Below are 6,728 nucleotides of genomic sequence, written 5' to 3' on the forward strand. Positions count from 1 at the left end.
AAATAATAAATCATTAATGTATAAAGAAGTTTGAGTTCAATGATAGCATTATCAATATATCACTGCACATATAAAACAATATGTTTGTGCCTAGTGATTAGAGAGTTATAAATATGACGATTGCTTGAGCAGTACACTAGTTCATACCAACCTGAAGTGAGATTGTGAAGAAGGGATTGCATAGTCTAATAGATCTGCAGCTGCAAAGTCCATGAACTGTGGTGCACTGACTTCCTCTTTTGACTCACCAACCAGGAGTACACTTGTACACATCTTACTAGAGTCCAATTCCAAGTGTAATGTGCAGCAGGTGCTTGATATGTCGTAATATTCTCAAGTCTTGTCACTGGTGCTATATGTTAGATACTGCTTCCTGATAATAACCTAGCACAATATACAAAATTTCACTGATAACATATCCAGCTTGCAAACAGCCATATCCCTCAGATAAACCTTTGTTGTTATCTCCAAAGGTAACCAGTGGGTCAGCTTTCTCAATCCACATTTGATAGCAGGGCTCTATCTCCGGTCATATGTCTTGATGATCCACTTGCCAAGAATCCACACTACCGGTTACACCTGTATACTGCCCTGCACTTCAAATGGATTAGACCTTCTTCAGAACCCAAACTTGGTGGGGCCCGATATACTTGTAGAATTGTCCTTTGTCAGGAAAAACAACATTTTTAATTTTAATGGTCTCAACATCCTCAATGACTGAACATTTGACCTTGTAAACAGCCTTAACAAATTTCTGTTTAGGCTTAGGCACAAATGTCTCCTTTCTAGCCTTAGAAGGACTAGCAGTCTTAGACCTATCATGCTTCTTGTTATTCACATGCTGACGAGGAGTAGTCTTATCATTAGAAACATGCTTACCATTAAAATAAGCATACATCATATTAAAAGCACTGGACATACAATTAGAAACACCACATGCTTTATGAGAGTGATTAACAGCAGGCAATTTATGCATGGTAGACATGGCATTTTTGTTATCCAACTCATGTGTGTCTGAGTTAGTCTCAGTTGCTTTCACAACTTTGACTGGAACTTTCTACTCACTTGACTTGGAAACAATCTTCTCATTAGCATGATCCTCAGCACGTATTTCTTCTTGAATAACAGAAGAGGTCGCATCAAATGGTTCAGCAATTGATGCTTTATAGAGGGGTTCATCAACAGCCTTAAGCACATGTGGTACTTCCCTCCCTTTAGCATAGACATGAGGAGGGGAGTTTATGCCTAATTCTCCAATAGCAACATTGTAATCATAACCTATTCCAGATGTTTGATTAACAGCTTGCTTACTGTAGAACTCTTTAGCCTTCGAACAAGAATTGAAGTAGGCTCTAACCTTAGTCTCAAGACCGGTGATCTTATCTTTGAGAACAGTTTCGAGTTTTCTATAACAGTCAACTCTATTCTCTATAAAAGATACTTGTTCTTTTAACTTGTCTTGATTAATGTGCACAAGTCTTAATTTATTGACCTCTTTCTCAAGGTCTTTGATCTGTAAACTTAACAGTTCATTATCACGACGAGCACAATCTAAGTTACCTTCTAGATGATAAACTAATTCAACATTAGTATATTTTACCTCTTTTCTTGACGATGAAGCTTTTCCATCAACAGCCATAAGAGCAAGATTTCCTTCTTCTTCATCTTCACTATCAGTATCATCCCAGCTTCTTCCCTTTGCCAGATAAGCCCTTTCAGAGTTACTCTTCTGATTTGAATCATAAGAGTTCTTCCTTACTTGCTTTGGCTTTCTACATTCTGTGGCAAAGTGTCCCAACTCATTGCAGTTATAGCATCTAATGGTGCTCCGATCAACCATCCATGTTTTGTATCCACCACTGCTGGTGTTAGAGGATGAAGATCCACCTTTCTGGAATTTGTTGTAGTTGGACTTGCACTTGAACTTGGGATTTCTCTTGAATCTGACATTGGAGAATCTCTTGACAATTTGGGCCATTGACTCATCTTCCAATTGCTCCAGCTCTTCCAAGGAATAAAAATCATCACTGGATTGATTTATAGTAGGAGGATCATATTCTGCTACTATCACATTTTCCTCAGCCTTGGAAAACTGTACCATTCTCTCCGACTGTTGAGATTGTTGTTATTGTTGACCTTCAGCTATAAGAGCAGTGGATGTGCTGACCATTCTATCTTTCCCGTAGACTTCCTTTTGCTGAATCTGCTCCAACTCATAGGTTTTCAACACACCATAGAGTCTATCCAAAGAAATCTCACTCAGATCTCTAGCTTCTCTAATGGCAGTGATTCTATGTTCAAGATGAGTTGGCAGTGTTAAAAGAAACATTTTGTTGACCTCCCTGATTGAATAATATTTCCCATTTATGTTTAGGTTGTTGATCAACGCATTGTACCTCTCAAACACTTCAGTAATTCCTTCTCCTGGATTTGATTTAAAATATTCATACTCAGAGGTTAGGATCTCCAACTTGTTCTCCCTAACTTCCTCTGTGCCTTCATTAATCACCTCAATAGTTTCCCACATGTTTTTGGAATTTTTACAGTTCATCACATGTCTGTTCATCAAGGGATCAAGGGAATCAATTAAAATTAACTGAAGGCTGGCATCCAAGGAGGCTTCTTCTTTTTCAGCAGGAGAAAAATCCTCAGGCTCCTTTGGATAGGTTTGAGCTTTGGTAATCACAACATCATCTACTATCACCTCTGGTTCAATAACCATTGGAGTTGTTGGACCCTTCTTTAACAAGTTCAGATATTTGGGATTTGCAACTTGTAAAAACAAGAGCATCTTCTTCTTCCACATGATATAATTTTCTTTATCAAATAGTGGAATTTTAACGGTTCCAACTTTTTGTGAAGTCATTATGAATTTTTGAATAAATAAAAATTCAAGGAGTTGAAAAATCACAAAAGTCTAGGATCTTGATTTGTTCGTTAATCAGAAGGCTCTGATACCAATTGTTAGGTCCCAATGTGTTTGTAGAAGGGGGGTTGAATACAAACAATACCAAATAATCGAATTAAATGCGGAATAAAAATATGAAACAAAATTCAAGTTAAATAAGAATATTATTAAACTTGAAAGGTGTTACAACAACTGTATCGATTACAAGGAATTAATCTCAAATTAATTATCACAAATATAGAATAAATTCGACATGAACTTTTTCTATTTTTGTAATAATTAGAATCAAATGCTAAACGCGATTTGAGATTAAGTTCTAGGGATTTTGATCCGCTAGATAGTTACACAAGAACAAGATAAAGATTTCTAGTGGTTTGGATTTAACTTTACAAACTAGAAATTATGTCTTGAAATTAGCAGAGAAGATGAAATATTTGTTCTGCTGTGTTCTTGTTTTTTACTTGTGTTCTGGATGATTGAATGTGTTCTGCTTCTGCTTCTTTTAATCAAACAACCGAATAGAATGAATTGGAATGACAATCCTGAGCTCAGCAAGACAATCCCAACAGCTAGCAAGACTTTCGGTAGGACTATCAAATGAACTAGCAAGACTATCAGAATGAACTAGCAAGACTATCCTCCTCCCAGTGTAACTTTCGGTAAGACAATTGTTTGTATTAGCATGACTTTCGGTATGACTATCAATTGTCATACCGATTGTCATATTAGTACAATCAGATTGTCTTGTTGAATTTAAATAGATTTTAATCCAATTTAAATTCTGAAAATCCTTAATATTAATTCTGAATTAATTAATCAATTAATTCAATTAATCAATAAATTAATCTTTGCAGATATAATTTATTTTCTTAATTAAATTATATGACTTAATTAATTAATAGAGAATTAATACTAATCTTGAGCAGCAACCATTCTTCTGAAAATCTTCTGAAAATCACTGTCAATTATGAATCAATTCCACCACTTCAATGTTGACACTCAATGTACTGTCTGGTTCATGAGTGACTAACTTCCGTGACGTTTCTTCAAGCCTTGACCTTGATACTCTTCATTTTCTTCAGACTAAATCCTTGTAATTAATTGATACCCTGACGAGATCTCTGTCACTTGATTAAATCCACAATCTTGATTTATATCACTGAGGCATGATCAATTTCTTGAACTTCTTCCAGTGAATAAATTCCTCAAGTCTGTAGATGAACCTTGTTTCTGAATCCTTTGACAGATATTACTTTGCGAGATCTCTTTGACGGTAGATCCACTATTTACTTATTACATTCTTATTTGAGTTGAGTTGAATCCTCGAATATACAAATAGGCTATGACATATGCCTTACAGGGAGGAAGGGCAGAGGCTGAGGGTGAAATGACCATTCCCGGGGCCGAAGACATAGCTTTGGATCCAATTGTTGTAGAGGAATGTCCAGGCTCCAACACAGTGGTCGCGGCTACGGCAGGAGGGGGGATACTATTCAGGCTCAGGGCCCTCAAGTTGTGCAGACAGAATCCCTCAATGATTAACTTTACATGTCTGATCTTGGGGTTCATAACTTTTCTTTTTCAGTTGTTTTGTTTGCTACTATTTTTTATATATTTTCCTAAGTGATTTGGATGATGGCAGTACTTTAGTATTATGTCCTGTATAACTAATTTGAAAATATATTCGTGCATTCCGTTGGCTGGAGTTTGATATTTGTTTTAAGATTTTTAAGATTTTGAATATTTATCGTTGTTGCTTGTGATAATTGGATTTAATTTTTAAGAAAACAAATTTTAAAATATGGATTTTTAATTTTGAAGAATTTGGAATCCGCTTGGGGGGTTGCCCCCTCGAAAAGGAAACATTTCCTTTAGGAAATGATTTTTAACGGAAGTAAATTCTTGTGGAAAATGTAAAGTCTTTGGAAAGTGAATAATTGTGGATTCATTTATGAGGGGTAGTGAATAGTTTTGTGAAAACGAGGAGTCATCTGTTGACTGGAACGGTTGGTTGGTGATGGATGGGCTATATAAGGGGTGTGGTTAGTGAAAATGTGATTTATCTTTTACTTCTTCATCTATTCCTTTTCTACGTCCGTAGGTAAAAAATATATATCTTCAAGTGGGGGAAAGTCTGCAAGGGAGTTTCAGTTGAAGGAATACTTAAAGGAGTCGAGGGATAGTATTAGGTCTTTATGGGCGACAATTGTGGTGAAGGAGGAACATGTGCAAGTGCTCAGTGAGGCTCTCCGTAGACTTCAGAATGAGAATAATGACTTGAGGATATCGTTGGCCGTAGGCCGCGTTATTCATGATGTAATTTTAATTTTAAATTATGTAATTAATTTATGTGAAATGCTATAATAAGTTTCTGTGTTGACTGTTGGATTTGATTTCGTATTTTTCATTTTCGTGTTATTCTAATTAATTTAAACAATTGGTCAAAAGAAATTTGGGAAAATGAAAAGTTTAGTAAGTTGTGCTAATTAATAAAACGTATTAGTTTGAGGAGGAGGAATTTCAAAGGGTCAAGAAGAGTTATTTAATGCAATTAATATTCCTATTCTAAATGCAAGAAGGTAAAGAATCACTTTGTCCTATATAAAGAGTAGGTTTTATGAAGTAAATTTATTTAAAAAATGAGTCTTTTCTCCTTTCTTTTTTCTGAAAGCGAGATCCAAACTTTTCCATGGAGTCCCAAGGTAGCTGTTTAAGTGACAAAGGGAAGAAATCTATGAAGAAGGAGGAAGAGTTGTTGGCTACTATTTCCAAGACAAGGAAAGGATTCATCGTCAGGATAGCAAAATCTTTAAGTTGGAGTTGAAGGTTGAAGAACTGCGAGAGATTTTAGTTTTGGTGAAGGAAGAAAACTATCGCTTGAGTATTTTAGTGGGGGATGCTTTTTAAGTTTTTAAATGTTTTGTTGATGTTTGAAAAAATTTCATTTGATAAATTGTATCCCATGGGGGATTAATGCTTAAGTTTTTTTAAAACTTATGAAATAAAATGCCGTGTTTTACTATTTTGCACATATGATTATTGTGATAAAAATGAATTTGAGTCATGTGCCAATCGTAAGCAAATAATAGTTTGGATTTAGAGCAAAAGGCAAATAATTTTTTATAAACATGCGTGTTTATGCCGTAAGCATTTTAATAAACATAGTTTGTACAATAAATGTTTTTAAGGGAGAACATGTTATAAAGATGCTTGTACAATTTAATTTTTAACAAATATTTGTGCAAACAAACTATTTGTACCGCAGGCGGTAAGCTGCTTGTGTTGGTTTTCGTAACAAATAGTTATTTAGGCGAACTATTCAAGCTGCAGGCAGTGAGCTGCATATAATGGCGTTATAACAAATAGTTATCTAAGCGAACTATTCGGGCCGCTAGGTTAGGAACTGCTTATATTGGCGTTGTAACAAATAGTTGTCTAAGCAAACTATTCGAGCCGTAGGTAAGGAACCGCTTATATTGATGTTGTAACAAATAGTTGTGAGATGGCATTACCTATGCCGCAGGCCGTAGGCTGCATATGTAGGATTTTCAATAGGTAAGCTTTTGTAGAGGGTTAAGCCCGGGCCGATTATGGCTTTTGTAGTAATCGTAAGAGACACTATCATTCTAATATTTATAGCAAACGTATTTATAAACTTAGGGTTCTATTTACAACATTCATAACATCTTTAATAAGTCAAAAGACTTATTGATAAAAATGCTTGAGATGAGTGGCGTGCCAGGTGTTTGGAAGGGGTTCTCCGGATAATTGTGCGAGGTGATAAGTCCCTGGCCGGGTAGCTTGAGTGATGACATAGGGA

This window comes from Apium graveolens, chromosome 9, assembly GCF_009905375.1.
Source record: "Apium graveolens cultivar Ventura chromosome 9, ASM990537v1, whole genome shotgun sequence".
Taxonomy (NCBI): domain Eukaryota; kingdom Viridiplantae; phylum Streptophyta; class Magnoliopsida; order Apiales; family Apiaceae; genus Apium; species Apium graveolens.